Source organism: Oncorhynchus clarkii, unplaced genomic scaffold (assembly GCF_045791955.1).
Source record: "Oncorhynchus clarkii lewisi isolate Uvic-CL-2024 unplaced genomic scaffold, UVic_Ocla_1.0 unplaced_contig_9752_pilon_pilon, whole genome shotgun sequence".
In the NCBI taxonomy this organism is placed as follows: domain Eukaryota; kingdom Metazoa; phylum Chordata; class Actinopteri; order Salmoniformes; family Salmonidae; genus Oncorhynchus; species Oncorhynchus clarkii.
The window spans coordinates 1-15530 of NW_027260165.1; the positions used below are offsets into that span (position 1 = coordinate 1).

At 47.7% G+C, this 15530-nt stretch overlaps 1 long non-coding RNA gene across 1 annotated transcript; it reads right to left on the minus strand.

Annotated features, from left to right (window-relative positions):
• Window positions 1-7192: 7192 nt before the first annotated feature.
• Window positions 7193-10526, minus strand: LOC139401219 (uncharacterized). Its single transcript, XR_011632925.1, has 4 exons — window positions 10387-10526; window positions 10209-10294; window positions 10027-10098; window positions 7193-8760 (listed from the first exon to the last, which is right to left on the minus strand). It is a non-coding gene; the product is annotated as an uncharacterized lncRNA (long non-coding RNA).
• Window positions 10527-15530: the final 5004 nt, after the last annotated feature.

A 15530-nucleotide genomic window follows, 5' to 3' on the forward strand; every position in this document is an offset into this window, starting at 1 on the left:
CTTCAAACATAAAGATATAAAACTGTATATTTTTGTGAAGAATCAACAACAAGTGGGACACAATCATGAAGTGGAACGACATTTATTGGATATTTCAAACTTTTTTAACAAATCAAAAACTGAAAAATTGGGCGTGCAAAATTATTCAGCCCCCTTAAGTTAATACTTTGTAGCGCCACCTTTTGCTGCGATTACAGCTGTAAGTCGCTTGGGGTGTTACGGTGCGTGAATGAGGACCCAAAAGCGAATTAACTTAAACAGAGCTTCTTTAATTACCAAACATAGGTAGGCTCAGACGGACCGGCAGATTCCGACAGGACAAGACAAGGTTACAGCAAACATGACGACAGTCTGGTTCAGGCATGAAACACAACAAACAAGAATCCGACAAGGACAGGAACAAAAACAGAGAGAGATATAGGGGACTAATCAGAGGGAAAAAGGGAACAGGTGGGAAAAGGGGTGACGAGGTGGTTAGGAGGAGACAAGGCACAGCTGGGGGAAAGAGGGGGTGGAAAGGTAACCTAACAACGACCAGCAGAGGGAGACAGGGTGAAGGGAAAGGACAGAGACAAGACACAACATGACAGTACATGACAGTACCCCCCCACTCACCGAGCGCCTCCTGGCGCACTCGAGGAGGAAACCTGGCGGCAACGGAGGAAATCCTCGATCAGCGCACGGTCCAGCACGTCCCGAGAGGGAACCCAACTCCTCTCCTCAGGACCGTACCCCTCCCAATCTACGAGGTACTGGTGACCACGGCCCCGAGGACGCATGTCCAAAATTCTACGGACCCTGTAGATGGGTGCGCCCTCGACAAGGATGGGGGGGGGGGGGGGGGGGAAGACGAGCGGGGGCGCGAAGGACGGGCTTGATGCAGGAGACATGGAAGACCGGGTGGACGCGACGAAGGTATCGCGGAAGAAGAAGTCGAACTGCGACAGGATTAATGACCCGAGAAATACGGAACGGACCAATGAACCGCGGGGTCAACTTGCGAGAAGCCGTCTTAAGGGGAAGGTTCTGAGTGGAGAGCCAAACTCTCTGACCGCGACAATATCTAGGACTCTTAGTTCTACGCTTATTAGCAGCCCTCACAGTCTGCGTCCTATAACGGCAAAGTGCAGACCTGACCCTCTTCCAGGTGCGCTCGCAACGTTGGACAAAAGCCTGAGCGGAGGGGACGCTGGACTCGGCGAACTGAGATGAGAACAGCGGAGGCTGGTACCCGAGGCTATTCTGAAAAGGAGATAGCCCGGTCGCAGACGAAGGAAGCGAGTTGTGGGCGTATTCTGCCCAGGGGAGCTGTTCTGACCAAGACGCAGGGTTACGAAAAGAAAGACTGCGTAAGATGCGACCAATAGTCTGATTGGCCCGTTCTGCTTGACCGTTAGACTGGGGGTGAAAGCCGGAAGAGAGACTGACGGAAGCCCCAATCAAACGGCAAAACTCCCTCCAAAATTGAGACGTGAATTGCGGACCTCTGTCCGAAACGACGTCTGACGGAAGGCCATGAATTCTGAAAACATTCTCGATGATGATTTGTGCCGTCTCTTTAGCAGAAGGAAGCTTAGCAAGGGGAATGAAATGAGCCGCCTTAGAGAACCTATCGACAACCGTAAGAATAACAGTCTTCCCCGCTGACGAAGGCAGTCCGGTGACAAAATCTAAGGCGATGTGAGACCACGGTCGAGAAGGAATAGGAAGCGGCCTGAGACGGCCGGCAGGAGGAGAGTTACCGGACTTAGTCTGCGCGCAGACCGAACAAGCAGCCACGAAACGACGCGTGTCATGCTCCCGGGTGGGCCACCAAAAACGCTGGCGAATGGAAGCAAGCGTACCCCGAACGCCAGGGTGGCCGGCTAACTTGGCAGAGTGAGCCCACTGAAGAACGGCCAGACGAGTAGGAACGGGAACGAAAAGAAGGTTCCTAGGACAAGCGCGCGGCGACGGAGTGTGAGTGAGCGCTTGCTTTACCTGCCTCTCAATTCCCCAGACAGTCAACCCGACAACACGCCCCTCAGGGAGAATCCCCTCGGGGTCAGTGGAGGCTACTGAAGAACTGAAGAGACGAGATAAAGCATCAGGCTTGGTGTTCTTAGAGCCCGGACGATAAGAAATCACGAACTCGAAACGAGCGAAAAACAGCGCCCAACGCGCCTGACGCGCATTAAGTCGTTTGGCAGAACGGATGTACTCAAGGTTCCTATGGTCAGTCCAAACGACAAAAGGAACGGTCGCCCCCTCCAACCACTGTCGCCATTCGCCTAGGGCTAACCGGATGGCGAGCAGTTCGCGGTTACCCACATCATAGTTACGTTCCGACGGCGACAGGCGATGAGAAAAATACGCGCATGGGTGGACCTTGTCGTCAGAGAGGGAGCGCTGAGAAAGAATGGCTCCCACGCCCACCTCTGACGCGTCAACCTCGACAACGAACTGTCTAGAGACGTCAGGTGTAACAAGGATAGGAGCGGATGTAAAACGATTCTTGAGGAGATCAAAAGCTCCCTGGGCGGAAACGGACCACTTAAAGCACGTCTTGACAGAAGTAAGGGCTGTGAGAGGAGCTGCCACCTGACCGAAATTACGGATGAAACGACGATAGAAGTTTGCGAAGCCGAGAAAGCGCTGCAGCTCGACGCGTGACTTAGGGACGGGCCAATCAATGACAGCTTGGACCTTAGCGGGATCCATCTTAATGCCTTCAGCGGAAATAACAGAACCGAGAAATGTGACGGAGGAGGCATGAAAAGTGCACTTCTCAGCCTTCACAAAAAGACAATTCTCTAAAAGGCGCTGGAGGACACGTCGAACGTGCTGAACATGAATCTGGAGTGACGGTGAAAAAATCAGGATATCGTCAAGGTAAACGAAAACAAAGATGTTCAGCATGTCTCTCAGGACATCATTGACTAATGCCTGAAAGACAGCTGGAGCGTTAGCGAGGCCGAAAGGAAGAACCCGGTATTCAAAGTGCCCTAACGGAGTGTTAAACGCCGTCTTCCACTCGTCCCCCTCCCTGATGCGCACGAGATGGTAAGCGTTACGAAGGTCCAACTTAGTGAAAAACCTGGCTCCCTGCAGGATCTCGAAGGCTGAAGACATAAGAGGAAGCGGATAACGATTCTTCACTGTTATGTCATTCAGCCCTCGATAATCTATGCAGGGGCGCAGAGACCCGTCCTTCTTCTTGACAAAAAAAAACCCCGCTCCGGCGGGAGAGGAGGAGGGGACTATGGTACCGGCGTCAAGAGCTACAGACAAATAATCTTCGAGAGCCTTACGTTCGGGAGCCGACAGAGAGTATAGTCTACCCCGGGGGGGGGTGGTTCCCGGAAGGAGATCAATACTACAATCATACGACCGGTGTGGAGGAAGAGAGGTGGCCCTGGACCGACTGAACACCGTGCGCAGATCGTGATATTCCTCCGGCACCCCTGTCAAATCACCAGGCTCCTCCTGTGAAGAAGAGACAGAGGAAACAGGAGGGATAGCAGACATTAAACATTTCACATGACAAGAGACGTTCCAGGAGAGGATAGAATTACTAGACCAATTAATGGAAGGATTATGACAAACTAGCCAGGGATGGCCCAAAACAACAGGTGTAAAAGGTGAACGAAAAATTAAAAAAGAAATGGTTTCACTATGATTACCAGAAACAGTGAGGGTTAAAGGTAGCGTCTCACGCTGAATCCTGGGGAGAGGACTACCATCCAGGGCGAACAAGGCCGTGGGCTCCTTTAACTGTCTGAGAGGAATGTCATGTTCCCGAGCCCAGGTCTCGTCCATAAAACAGCCCTCCGCCCCAGAGTCTATTAAGGCACTGCAGGAAGCTGACGAACCGGTCCAGCGTAGATGGACCGACAAGGTAGTGCAGGATCTTGAAGGAGAGACAGGAGTAGTAGCGCTCACCAGTAGCCCTCCGCTTACTGACGAGCTCTGGCCTTTTACTGGACATGAAGTGACAAAATGACCAGCGGAACCGCAATAGAGACAGAGGCGGTTGGTGATTCTCCGTTCCCTCTCCTTAGTCGAGATGCGGATACCTCCCAGCTGCATGGGCTCAGCACCCGAGCCGGCAGAGGAAGATGGTAGTGATGCGGAGAGGGGGGCGACGGAGAGCGCGAGCTCCTTTCCACGAGCTCGGTGACGAAGATCAACCCGTCGCTCAATGCGAATAGCGAGTTCAATCAAGGAATCCACGCTGGAAGGAACCTCCCGGGAGAGAATCTCATCCTTTACCTCTGCGCGGAGACCCTCCAGAAGACGAGCGAGCAAGGCCGGCTCGTTCCAGCCACTGGAGACAGCAAGAGTGCGAAACTCAATAGAGTAGTCTGTTATGGATCGATTGCCTTGACATAGGGAAGACAGGGCCCTGGAAGCCTCCTCCCCAAAAACAGATCGATCAAAAACCCGTATCATCTCCTCCTTAAAGTCCTGATACTGGTTAGTACACTCAGCCCTTGCCTCCCAGATTGCCGTGCCCCACTCACGAGCCCGTCCAATAAGGAGAGATATGACGTAGGCGACACGAGCAGTGCTCCTGGAGTAAGTGTTGGGCTGGAGAGAAAACACAATATCACACTGGGTGAGGAACGAGCGGCATTCAGTGGGCTCCCCAGAGTAACACGGCGGGTTATTGATTCTGGGCTCCGGAGATTCGAAAGCCCTGGAAGTGGCCGGTGGATCGAGGCGGAGATGGTGAACCTGTTCTGTGAGGTTGGAGACTTGGGTGGCCAGGGTCTCAACGGCATGTCGAGCAGCAGACACTTCCTGCTCGTGTCTGCCTAGCATCGCTCCCTGGATCCCGACGGCTGAGTGGAGAGGATCCGAAGTCGCTGGGTCCATTCTTGGTCGGATTCTTCTGTTACGGTGCGTGAATGAGGACCCAAAAGCGAATTAACTTAAACAGAGCTTCTTTAATTACCAAACATAGGTAGGCTCAGACGGACCGGCAGATTCCGACAGGACAAGACAAGGTTACAGCAAACATGACGACAGTCTGGTTCAGGCATGAAACACAACAAACAAGAATCCGACAAGGACAGGAACAAAAACAGAGAGAGATATAGGGGACTAATCAGAGGGAAAAAGGGAACAGGTGGGAAAAGGGGTGACGAGGTGGTTAGGAGGAGACAAGGCACAGCTGGGGGAAAGAGGGGGTGGAAAGGTAACCTAACAACGACCAGCAGAGGGAGACAGGGTGAAGGGAAAGGACAGAGACAAGACACAACATGACAGTACATGACATGGGGTATGTCTCTATCAGTTTTGCACATCGAGAGACTGAAATTTTTTCCCATTCCTCCTTGCAAAACAGTTCGAGCTCAGTGAGGTTGGATGGAGAGCATTTGTGAACAGCAGTTTTCAGTTCTTTCCACAGATTCTCGATTGGATTCAGGTCTGGACTTTGACTTGGCCATTCTAACACCTGGATATGTTTATTTTTGAACCATTCCATTGTAGATTTTGCTTTATGTTTTGGATCATTGTCTTGTTGGAAGACAAATCTCCGTCCCAGTCTCAGGTCTTTTGCAGACTCCATCAGGTTTTCTTCCAGAATGGTCCTGTATTTGGCTCCATCCATCTTCCCATCAATTTTAACCATCTTCCCTGTCCCTGCTGAAGAAAAGCAGGCCCAAACCATGATGCTGCCACCACCATGTTTGACAGTGGGGATGGTGTGTTCAGCTGTGTTGCTTTTACGCCAAACATAACGTTTTGCATTGTTGCCAAAAAGTTCCATTTTGGTTTCATCTGACCAGAGCACCTTCTTCCACATGTTTGGTGTGTCTCCCAGGTGGCTTGTGGCAAACTTTAAACAACACTTTTTATGGATATCTTTAAGAAATGGCTTTCTTGCCACTCTTCCATAAAGGCCAGATTTGTGCAATATACAACTGATTGTTGTCCTATGGACAGAGTCTCCCACCTCAGCTGTAGATCTCTGCAGTTCATCCAGAGTGATCATGGGCCTCTTGGCTGCATCTCTGATCAGTCTTCTCCTTGTATGAGCTGAAAGTTTAGAGGGACGGCCAGGTCTTGGTAGATTTGCAGTGGTCTGATACTCCTTCCATTTCAATATTATCGCTTGCACAGTGCTCCTTGGGATGTTTAAAGCTTGGGAAATCTTTTTGTATCCAAATCCGGCTTTAAACTTCTTCACAACAGTATCTCGGACCTGCCTGGTGTGTTCCTTGTTCTTCATGATGCTCTCTGCGCTTTTAACGGACCTCTGAGACTATCACAGTGCAGGTGCATTTATACGGAGACTTGATTACACACATTTGGATTGTATTTATCATCATTAGTCATTTAGGTCAACATTGGATCATTCACAGATCCTCACTGAACTTCTGGAGAGAGTTTGCTGCACTGAAAGTAAAGGGGCTGAATAATTTTGCACGCCCAATTTTTCAGTTTTTGATTTGTTAAAAAAGTTTGAAATATCCAATAAATGTCGTTCCACTTCATGATTGTGTTCCACTTGTTGTTGATTCTTCACAAAAAAATACAGTTTTATATCTTTATGTTTGAAGCCTGAAATGTGGCAAAAAGTCGCAAAGTTCAAGGGGGCCGAATACTTTCGCAAGGCACTGTATATACAGTACAAAATCCATGTGTACATGTGTGTATAGTGCGTATGCTATTGTGTGGGTGTGTATGCATGTGTCTGTGCCTATGTTTGTGTTGCTTCATAGTCCCCGCTGTTCCATAAGGTGTTTTTTTATGTTTTTTTAAATAAAATTTTACTGCTTGCATAACTTACTTGATGTGGAATAGAGTTCCATGTAGTCATGGCTCTATTTAATACTGTGCGCCTTCTATAGTCTGTTCTGACTATGGAAGACCTCTTGTGGCATGTCTTGTGGAGTATGCATGGGTGTCCAAGCTGAGCGCCAGTAGTTCAAACAGAAAGCTTGGTGCATTCAACATGTCAATACCTCTCATAAATACGAATGGATGTGCCTCTCCACAGCTGTAATGCATTTGGTTTCATTTGCACTACAGAGCCAGTTGAGTGTTTTTTTTTCAGGCATGCTTTGTTTGTAGAATTCATGAACAAGTGTATTTACATCAAACAAACAAGGAGAGCAAAGAATAATGTGAGTATTTTAACATAAAATGTCTCTGTTGCAATAAGATGGAAGGACTGTTGACAGAGGAAAGTCTAGACAGAAAGTAGAGTTGGGTAGAGTAGATCTTTATTGTCCCAATAAGCTATTTGTTATGTAGACAAGGAGACATGATACAGGAAAGTGTCAACTTAACGGATATAAGGGATTCAGTCCATTAACGATACAATACAATGGTAACATAAAGCATCAGAGTACACAAATACAAACAGTTCATAATGTGCAATGCAATGGCTTATTTATTAGAAAATTACACTTGTATCACTTTATTTTATTCTGTTTAGCCAGGTAAGTCATTGAAAACTAGTTATATTTTACAATGACGACCTAGTCAGTCAAAAGGTGACTGTACAATACACCAATATAGTCATGTGATGGCAGTATGATCACTCACAATAGGTTTTTATTAACAATTACTGTATATACTGTAGTTGCGAATGTGAAGCGGAGTAGGATCAAGTTGCCCGTAGACAACAGATCTATGGCCAGTTATGCATTGTTCCCTCTTAATGGTTAATGTTGGGATTGTACGTTGATCCTAGGTCTGTGTCTAAGGATAACTTATATCTGTAGCGTGTAATGCTGTCTGAAGAAGTCATGGTCTTCACTCCCCTCTAGAGGGTTCAGTGGTGCTGAGAGAACACAGGTACCTGCCTCATAGGGACTGGAGTTACCCTAACCATCTAACCTAACTTGGGAAAAACTCTGGGCTTCGGTAACCCTGTCATTTAAACCCTGTGCATCTTTGTAAATAAATACCTTCCCACAACAGCAGTTTTTGCAACCAATGACATAAATGTAACAATAAGAAGGTAATAGTATTGCTGTTTAACTGTTTAAAGGCGCCCACGTACTAGGTTCGCTTTGCTCCTAGCAGAACTCGGCTAAGTTAAGCAAACATCTGTACCTCACATACTCCCTTAAAAGACCTTCGCTTGAAAAACAAGAAAAAAACACGAGACGCCGAAGCAACAACATAGCCAGTATACACTTCCTCAAAATAGTCAGAATTAATCGAAGATAAATCCAGAAATCTGTAATAAATTGGCGTTTTGGACGAGGAGGTCTTAGTCGCGTGAAAAAATGACAACAAACACTTTTTTCAAGAATCCCTTCAATAGTTCCCATTCCTACTAGGAGTAGTACAGTTGACCAATCACCGACAAAAAGGGTGTAGACTTCGACTACCGAACTTTGACTTGCCTCAAGAAAATGTTTTGTGTGCATGAACCTGCCGAACATCAAAACGAACAAAAACGTCACAACATGTTGTCATAATATATGCTCAAACTGTTTCACCTGTGAAGCATACAGTAAGATTTACAATCCCATTGTGGTTATCAAATGTGAGTGAAGGGTCTAACTTGAGGTGGAATGTAGAGGTGGGACTAGTGGAGGAGAGTGGACATCCCTACAGTACACTGAAACAACAGTAGCATAGGGCCTAGGGGTTGGTCTAGTGGAGTAGAGTGGACATCCCTACAGTACACTGAAACACCAGTAGCTGAGGGCCTAGGGGTTGGTTTGGAATGCAACCTGTGTCTGTAGCGTCTGCCTCTGGACCAGCCAGCAGCAAGCTGACTCCCCTCTCATTTCCAATACACCTTCTCCATCTCTGAAAGAGAGAGAGAGAGAGACTATTGTGATAAATAAATAAACACACATATATATATATATACATATATTTATATATATATATATTTATATATATATATATATATATATATATATAGTAAATTGAATGTAATATTTTGTGCTGAGTGTACAAAACATTAAGAACACCTACTCTTTCCATGACATAGACTGACCAAGTGAATCCAGGTGAAAGCTGTGATCCCTTATTGATGTCACTTGTTCTATTCACATCAAAATGGTATAGATTTAAGGGCCTCCTGGGTGGCGCAGTGCCAGCTGTGCCACCAGAGACTCTGGGTTCGCACCCAGGCTCTGTCGTAACCGGCCGCGACCGGGAGGTCCGTGGGGCGACGCACAATTGGCCTAGCGTCGTCCGGGTTAGGGAGGGTTTGGCCGGTAGGGAAATCCTTGTCTCATCGCGCACCAGCGACTCCTATGGCGGGCCGGGCGAAGTGCGCGCTAACCAAGGTTGCCAGGTGTTTCCTCCGACACATTGGTGCGGTTGGCTTCCGGGTTGGATGGCGCTGTGTTAAGAACCAGTGCGGCTTGGTTGGGTTGTGTATCGGAGGACGCATGACTTTCAACCTTCGTCTCTCCCGAGCGATGAGACAAGATAGTAGCTACTAAACAATTGGGGAGAAAATTTGGGGGTAAAATTTAAAAATATATAAAAAAAAAATAAATGGTATAGATTTAGGGGAGGAGACGGGTTAAATAAATATTTTTGTTGGAAGGTGTTCTTAATGTTTTGTACACTCAGTGTATTTAAAAAACCTCAAAATGTACTGTTGTGTAAGTTAGAAAATGTGTTGTGCATCATCAGTTTTCCCTTTGTTTTGTCAGTAACTAAGAGTCACTATATTAGCCATGTCAGCTAACAATTTTTACATTGGTAAATTAGTCTCGCCAGTTATCTAAACTTGTGGTAATCATGGCCGAATACCGAGCGCATGCAGGGCACTTGCTCAGGGGCCCTGACCTCCAGGGGGCCCCCATTGATCTTGTTAGTCACACTCAATCAGATATCATGAACATGGCATAAGTCATGGAAAAATGTGTAGAATTGCAGGAAATTTGCTTTCAAACTGCTAAAATAATTATCTGCCCCATGGCAAAATGAGTAGAATTGCATAAAGTGTGTTATGAAAAAATAAAAGAAAAAGAAAGAAAGGCTAGAGCCGGCCCTGCATACTTCATATGGATGAGAGACATGGAGGGTTTAAGTGTGTGTGTGTGTGTTTGTTACCTTTGTCCAGGTCGATGACTTTGGGCAGGGTGGACATTTGAACCTTCTCCCTCAGCAAGTTGTTTTTGTAGTCTGAGAAACAGAAGAGAGTGGAGTGAATACACACACACATACACACACACACACACACACACACACACACACACACACACACACACACACACACACACACACACACACACCTAGTTTATTCTCCTCCTGGTTGCACGTCTTGACTTCAGGAACGTCCATCTCAAACTCATTGGTGGGCATGTCACCCCTGTTGGATCTATCACAGAGAGAGGAGTGAGTGTGTCAGTGAGTGAGTCAGTGAGTGAGTGAGCAAGCGAGCGTATGCATGTGTGTGTCCAAGTTTCTCACCTCATAGATGTCTGTGGGTAAAACTCCACCGCTGAAACACAACAACACAGTAAAGATGAAGACAGGCTGACTCAGACTCACTGACAGAGAGAGAGAGAAAGCTGACAGACACAGATCCAAAGTTAGTTAGTCAGGTCTAAAAGTACAGGAGCTCAGACCTTTGGTCTTGCGTCGCTGGGTAACGATGATGATGATGAGCACAATGAAGGCCAGGAGGAGGAGCGTCGTCAGGATGTAGCCAAGGGGCAGCAGGAAATGATGTCGCTGATCGGGCAGGATGACGTTGATGACACGTGGCGCCTCAGCCTTGCTATCCTCTGAGGAAACGGGGATAGGATTGTTAACCAATGGCTCCCCCTGTCTGTAATACACCCAGACTAAGATAAAAGTATATTCTGGCCACCAGGTGGGGCACTCTGGTCACTGTTGGAAGCTTCACTGATGCTGCTCTGGTAACGTGAGTGAACAACAACAGCTAAATACCTTGGATCAACTCCTGTACAATAGAGCTCATAGACATAATAAATCATTAACCGACCTGTTTGCTATGTTCAGGCTTAGGGAAATGTCCCCAAAAAATGTATTTAGTTTCTGTACGACTGTACTTGATTTAGGTATTTGTACAGATTTGATTTCAGACCGTTCTTGGGGAGGGAGGGGTGTTTATAGTGGCAACGTAGATGGTAGATCAGAATGTGAAATCATTGGCTAGGGCATTTCAATTCCTTTCCCTGAGAAGCCAGTATAAGTCAATCTCACAGTTATTGAGTGTGTGTGTGTGTGTGTGTGTGTGTGTTCAGTATGTGTGTGTGTGTATGTTTACGTGCATCTTTGTCTGTTTTGTCATGTCAATTGGGAATTCCAACGCCATGATGTCATCCCTACCAGTGCCAAGCCGTGTTGTAACATTGTAAAAAAAATTATAAGTATCCATGATAGTGGACAACAATTGGACAATCAACAATAGCTGTGTGCTGAACTACTGAGTGTTGAGAAGTAGAGCCACTACAACTGCTGGTTTCCTTTATGCTCGTAAAAAATGTGCAAGGCAAGAGGCAGCCGGGGAGCAGCTGCCCAGCGTGTCTGAGCCAAAACGAGTTCCAGACCTGAAGTCATACTGTGATTTACTTTTCCTGGCAGTAAAAGACAGAGAGAGGGAAGGAGGGAAGGATAGAGAGTGATGGAAGGATGGACAGAGGGAAAGAGTTGGGGATTCAGTGGTTTCTGTACTGTAACTCTTCAAGCATGTCTGTCATAGTAGACTTAACACAGAGACGACCGTAAACAAAGGGATCTGATTCAAAACCATCTGTTTGTTTGGCCTTGGTCCATCTCCTGGGATCCTCCTCTCTCTGTGTGTGTGTGTGTGTGTGTGCGTGTGTGTGTGTGTGTGTGTGTGTGTGTGTATGTGTGTGTGTGTGTGTGTGTGTGTGTGTGTGTGTGTGGTCTCAGACAGACCCTTCCACACTCTGCCTGAACAACACTGAGAAGTGGGCCAAATAGGAGGGGGGAGAAGGGGGCAGCTGCAGCCTAATATGGTGATTGGAGTATGTTCGAGTGGGTGTGTCGAAAGGAAATTAGTGGAAAGGAGTAGAAAAGAGTAGGCGTGTCGAAAGGAAAGGACTGGGTGTGTCGAAAGGAAAGGAGTAGGCGTGTCGAAAGGAAAGGACTGGGTGTGTCGAAAGGAAAGGAGTAGGCGTGTCGAAAGGAAAGGACTGGGTGTGTCGAAAGGAAAGGAGTGGGTGTGTCGAAAGGAAAGGAGTGGGTGTGTCGAAAGGAAAGGAGTTGATGTGTCGAAAGGAAAGGAGTGGGTGTGTCGAAAGGAAAGGAGTAGGTGTGTCGAAAGGAAAGGAGTGGGTGTGTCGAAAGGAAAGGAGTGGGTGTGTCGAAAGGAAAGGAGTGGATGTGTCGAAAGGAAAGGAGTGGGTGTGTCGAAAGGAAAGGAGTGGGTGTGTCGAAAGGAAAGGAGTGGGTGTGTCGAAAGGAAAGGAGTGGATGTGTCGAAAGGAAAGGAGTAGGTGTGTCGAAAGGAAAGGAGTGGGTGTGTCGAAAGGAAAGGAGTGGATGTGTCGAAAGGAAATGAGTGGAAAGGAGTAGAAAAGAGTAGTCGTGTCGAAAGGAAAGGACTGGGTGTGTCGACAGGAAAGGAGTAGGTGTGTCGAAAGGAAAGGACTGGGTGTGTCGAAAGGAAAGGAGTGGGTGTGTCGAAAGGAAAGGAGTGGGTGTGTCGAAAGGAAAGGAGTGGGTGTGTCGAAAGGAAATGAGTGGAAAGGAGTAGAAAAGAGTAGGCGTGTCGAAAGGAAAGGACTGGGTGTGTCGAAAGGAAAGGAGTAGGCGTGTCGAAAGGAAAGGACTGGGTGTGTCGAAAGGAAAGGAGTGGGTGTGTCGAAAGGAAAGGAGTGGGTGTGTCGAAAGGAAAGGAGTGGATGTGTCGAAAGGAAAGGAGTGGGTGTGTCGAAAGGAAAGGAGTAGGTGTGTCGAAAGGAAAGGAGTGGGTGTGTCGAAAGGAAAGGAGTGGGTGTGTCGAAAGGAAAGGAGTGGATGTGTCGAAAGGAAAGGAGTGGGTGCGTCGAAAGGAAAGGAGTGGGTGTGTCGAAAGGAAAGGAGTGGGTGTGTCGAAAGGAAAGGAGTGGATGTGTCGAAAGGAAAGGAGTAGGTGTGTCGAAAGGAAAGGAGTGGGTGTGTCGAAAGGAAAGGAGTGGATGTGTCGAAAGGAAAGGAGTGGGTGTGTCGAAAGGAAAGGAGTAGGTGTGTCGAAAGGAAAGGAGTGGGTGTGTCGAAAGGAAAGGAGTGGGTGTGTCGAAAGGAAAGGAGTGGATGTGTCGAAAGGAAAGGAGTGGGTGTGTCGAAAGGAAAGGAGTGGGTGTGTCGAAAGGAAAGGAGTGGATGTGTCGAAAGGAAAGAAGTAGATGTGCCGAAAGGAAAGGAGTGGATGTGTCGAAAGGAAAGGAGTAGGTTTGTCGAAAGGAAAGGAGTGGGTGTGTCGAAAGGAAAGGAGTGGGTGTGTCGAAAGGAAAGGAGTAAGTGTGTCGAAAGGAAAGGAGTGGGTGTGTCGAAAGGAAAGGAGTAGATGTGTCGAAAGGAAAGGAGTGGGTGTGTCGAAAGGAAAGGAGTAAGTGTGTCGAAAGGAAAGGAGTGGGTGTGTCGAAAGGAAAGGAGTAGATGTGTCGAAAGGAAAGGAGTGGATGTGTCGAAAAGAAAGGAGTGGGTGTGTCGAAAGGAAAGGAGTAGATGTGTCGAAAGGAAAGGAGTAGATGTGTCGAAAGGAAAGGAGTGGGTGTGTCGAAAGGAAAGGAGTGGGTGTGTCGAAAGGAAAGGAGTGGGTGTGTCGAAAGGAAAGGAGTGGGTGTGTCGAAAGGAAAGGAGTAGATGTGTTGAGTGTTGAGAAGTAGAGCCACTACAACTGCTGGTTTCCTTTATGCTCGTAAAAAATGTGCAAGGCAAGAGGCAGCCGGGGAGCAGCTGCCCAGCGTGTCTGAGCCAAAACGAGTTCCAGACCTGAAGTCATACTGTGATTTACTTTTCCTGGCAGTAAAAGACAGAGAGAGGGAAGGAGGGAAGGATAGAGAGTGATGGAAGGATGGACAGAGGGAAAGAGTTGGGGATTCAGTGGTTTCTGTACTGTAACTCTTCAAGCATGTCTGTCATAGTAGACTTAACACAGAGACGACCGTAAACAAAGGGATCTGATTCAAAACCATCTGTTTGTTTGGCCTTGGTCCATCTCCTGGGATCCTCCTCTCTCTGTGTGTGTGTGTGTGTGTGTGCGTGTGTGTGTGTGTGTGTGTGTGTGTGTATGTGTGTGTGTGTGTGTGTGTGTGTGTGTGTGTGTGTGGTCTCAGACAGACCCTTCCACACTCTGCCTGAACAACACTGAGAAGTGGGCCAAATAGGAGGGGGGAGAAGGGGGCAGCTGCAGCCTAATATGGTGATTGGAGTATGTTCGAGTGGGTGTGTCGAAAGGAAATTAGTGGAAAGGAGTAGAAAAGAGTAGGCGTGTCGAAAGGAAAGGACTGGGTGTGTCGAAAGGAAAGGAGTAGGCGTGTCGAAAGGAAAGGACTGGGTGTGTCGAAAGGAAAGGAGTAGGCGTGTCGAAAGGAAAGGACTGGGTGTGTCGAAAGGAAAGGAGTGGGTGTGTCGAAAGGAAAGGAGTGGGTGTGTCGAAAGGAAAGGAGTTGATGTGTCGAAAGGAAAGGAGTGGGTGTGTCGAAAGGAAAGGAGTAGGTGTGTCGAAAGGAAAGGAGTGGGTGTGTCGAAAGGAAAGGAGTGGGTGTGTCGAAAGGAAAGGAGTGGATGTGTCGAAAGGAAAGGAGTAGGTGTGTCGAAAGGAAAGGAGTGGGTGTGTCGAAAGGAAAGGAGTGGGTGTGTCGAAAGGAAAGGAGTGGATGTGTCGAAAGGAAAGGAGTGGGTGCGTCGAAAGGAAAGGAGTGGGTGTGTCGAAAGGAAAGGAGTGGGTGTGTCGAAAGGAAAGGAGTGGATGTGTCGAAAGGAAAGGAGTAGGTGTGTCGAAAGGAAAGGAGTGGGTGTGTCGAAAGGAAAGGAGTGGATGTGTCGAAAGGAAAGGAGTGGGTGTGTCGAAAGGAAAGGAGTACACACACACACACACACACACAAGGAGTGGATGTGTCGAAAGGAAATGAGTGGAAAGGAGTAGAAAAGAGTAGGCGTGTCGAAAGGAAAGGACTGGGTGTGTCGAAAGGAAAGGAGTAGGCGTGTCGAAAGGAAAGGACTGGGTGTGTCGAAAGGAAAGGAGTGGGTGTGTCGAAAGGAAAGGAGTGGGTGTGTCGAAAGGAAAGGAGTGGGTGTGTCGAAAGGAAATGAGTGGAAAGGAGTAGAAAAGAGTAGGCGTGTCGAAAGGAAAGGACTGGGTGTGTCGAAAGGAAAGGAGTAGGCGTGTCGAAAGGAAAGGACTGGGTGTGTCGAAAGGAAAGGAGTGGGTGTGTCGAAAGGAAAGGAGTGGGTGTGTCGAAAGGAAAGGAGTGGATGTGTCGAAAGGAAAGGAGTGGGTGTGTCGAAAGGAAAGGAGTAGGTGTGTCGAAAGGAAAGGAGTGGGTGTGTCGAAAGGAAAGGAGTGGGTGTGTCGAAAGGAAAGGAGTGGATGTGTCGAAAGGAAAGGAGTGGGTGCGTCGAAAGGAAAGGAGTGG